Source organism: Tupaia chinensis, unplaced genomic scaffold (assembly GCF_000334495.1).
Source record: "Tupaia chinensis unplaced genomic scaffold, TupChi_1.0 Scaffold143651_1, whole genome shotgun sequence".
Lineage (NCBI taxonomy): Eukaryota > Metazoa > Chordata > Mammalia > Scandentia > Tupaiidae > Tupaia > Tupaia belangeri.
In genome coordinates, this window is record NW_006203500.1 from 3335678 (window position 1) to 3338799 (window position 3122).

Genomic DNA, 3122 nt, shown 5'->3' on the forward strand with positions numbered 1-3122 from the left:
CGGGAGAGGCGAGGCCTGGGAGAGGCTGCCCCGCTGGCCATGCAGGGGCAGTGCCAAGTCCCTGCTGGGCTGTCCAGCAGAGCCCGAGGGCCTCCCCTCCTCACTGACGGACGCCCAGGCAGCGCGACCTCTCTGGGGTGGTGGTCTTGGTAACCAATGGTCTCTGGACCCCTCCTGTGTGGGACCCCCACTCCCACCCCCAGGCTTGGGTCTGCAAATGTGTGCAGGTATAGAAGGAGACGGGAATGGACTGAACATGTCGGTCCAAGCTTGTTGAATAAAATAAACACAAAGACATATGTGACCTGGGGCCAGCAGGTGGCATGGAGGTGAAGGCAACTGGATCCCACATGGCCAACTGCATGGTTCGAATCCCAGAACCAGCAACTTAAAAATGGGCATATGTGCATACCTACCCAAAATCCCGAGAGGAGAATGGAGAAGCAGTTGTGGTGTGGCCACCTCCCGGGGGCGTGATTTCTCACCTTGCCTCTCTGTGATGAGCACAGGCGCACTATGGAGAAAAAAGAGAAGGGGAAGAAGGGGAGGGGAGGGGAGGGGAAGGAAATTGCTGTGTCACTCTCGGGGACAAGCCCAGGTACAGGTGCTGCGGCTGAGAGGTGCTCACGGCATCCCGCCCCCGCCCCTTGTGGCCCCTGGGGGGGTGTCTAGGGGGGCTGTGAGCTGAGCGCCCCACTGGGGCCTTACCGCAAACTCACCTTGGTGGTCAGTGTGTAGTTGCCCTGAGTCTTGGTGACAAACAACATTCCTGGTCTCTTGTCCCCTGGGACCTCTACATTTCTGCTCTAAGGGAGAGTCCCTGAGTTCCGGGGGACAGTGAGGGGCCAGCAGACCCTGTCAGACTGCGGTTCCTTTTGGCTCCCATGTCTGCATCCGGTTCCCATGGGAGGACAGGCTGTGGGGGTGCCTCCTGTCCCCACCTCCTCTGGCTTCCTGCAGCTGCTTCCTGTGCAGGCCGCCGTGGCTCCTGGCCCCACCTACCCAGGTCAGGCCGTCACCGTGTTCCCCTGCCCGGAGGCTCAGGAGCCTTCGTGACACTGAGGGAACCTGTGGCCTCCCTGGTAGGCCCATACAGGCCACTGGCCCTGGGTGTCATAAGCTGATCATAGCTTTCGGGTGGCTCGGAGGTGGCCCTAGACAGGCCCGGCCCCAGCTCCGAGAACTGTAACGTAGACACTTGGGGCCCAGAGCTTGGAGAATGTGGTGACATGTGTAGGCCGTGCCCACAGCCCTGCTCCAGAATACATTCTCAGTGACTGTCCAGTGTCCTGACTTGCTCCAGGCCATCTCTCCCTCCAGAGCCTGGCAGAGCTGGTGAGGGGCGGGTCTGATTTCTTTCTTTGTCCTGGCCAGGCCTAGCCCAGGCCCGGTTGAGAAGGCACAGTCGTGGGCAGTGAGTGGATGACCTGACCATGTCTTTTCCAAAGGACCAGTGCTCCAGCCAGGCCCTGGGAGCTCCTGACCTCTGGCCCTGGCCCTGGCCCGCCCTCTGTTGGTGCCTCATCCCCTGGACACAGTGCTGAGACAGGGCCCTGAGCCTCCCAGTAGGGAGCGTCCGAGACACGGACTCTGACAAAGCAAGGATCTCCTCTCTCTGCCTTGCCAGACCATGCAGCTGTGGAGGGGACGTTTAATTTAAAAAGGTTTCCCTTGTTAAGTGGAAACTTCTGCTGGGCAAAGAGAAATACTCTGTTGTTAATGAAGCCCAGGAGCCTAGTGCGTTTGATCTTTTGCTGCTCTGGGAAGAGACCAGAATGGCTCCGATCAGAGAACAGTGCGTCCTTGGGAGCGTCCTTGCAGGGGCAAGCCAGGGTGGACAGGCTGTGTGGGGCCGCCACTGACCTTGCCTAGGTCCACATGTCATCTTGGTGACCCTTTAGGCGTCTCCATTTACAGGGGAGGACCTGGGTTCGAAGCAGCATCCAATCCACTGTCCTGGGAACCCCAGGGAAATGGTCCCCAGGGGCGTGAACACTGGCCAGAGGCACGGGGACAGCTGCTAGTCCCATGGGCAGTTGGAGACGATGCCTAGGCTGGGAGCTGCAGTGCAGGTGAACAGGTAACATGTGCATGGGAGGCTGGTCGGCAGTGTGGAGGTTGGGGTGGCTGGGCCACGTGGCCGACTGCTCAGTTCAAATCTCAGCTTGAAGAAGGCACGCAGGCATGTTTGCGTGTGCCCAGGATCCTGAGGGGAGGGGAAGGGGACACGGGCTCGCAGTGGAAGGCGCTTTCTCTCTGTCTCTCTCCAGTCAGCACACATATCCTCTGGCAAAAAGAAAAAAACGGAGGTACATGTGTAACAGCAGGCGCTGGCGGGGCTGCAGCGGGGTGGGCGCCTCTCGCGGCACCTCTCGCGGCACCTCTCGCGGGCAAGTACGTCTCTGCAGACTTCTGGAGGCTGCTTTGGCTGTCCAGCCCAGGGAGGAGTGGGCACAGCGAGTCTGCGTCTGGAAACCCACTCTAGGGAGTCTCCTGAGATGTAGGGGATGCTGTGAGAGCATGGCTACGGGAGTGGGAACAGCGGCCGGTCAGCGTGCAGTGTCATGAAGCTATCCGGCACGCTCTCGGGCATCGGTGTGTTCATTAGAATGGCCGATGGTGAGTTTTTGGAAACATGGGAAAATGCTCACGTAATCCTGTAAAATTTAAGAAAACAGTAAGATTCAGGGAACTTTCCAGAACGCTCGGTGAGACGCTGAGGAGCGGCGGCTGCCCGAGCTGCGCACAGCTACGCGCACCTTCCCGCTCCCCCGCACCGGCCTCAGCCCGCTCACCGGCTGTAGAAAATGGTGAAAGAAACGACTTACTCTGATGTTCTGGGGGTCAGACCCAATGCTACCCAGGAAGAGTTGAAGACGGCTTACAGGAAACTGGCCTTGAAGTGCCACCCTGATAAGAATCCAAATGAAGGCGAGAAGTTTAAACAGATTTCTCAAGCTTATGAAGTTCTCTCTGATGCGAAGAAAAGGGAATTATATGACAAAGGAGGAGAGCAGGCAATTAAAGAGGGTGGAGCAGGTGGTGGTTTTGGTCCCCAATGGACATCTTTGATATGTTTTTTGGAGGAGGAGGAAGGATGCAGAGAGAAAGAAGAGGTAAAA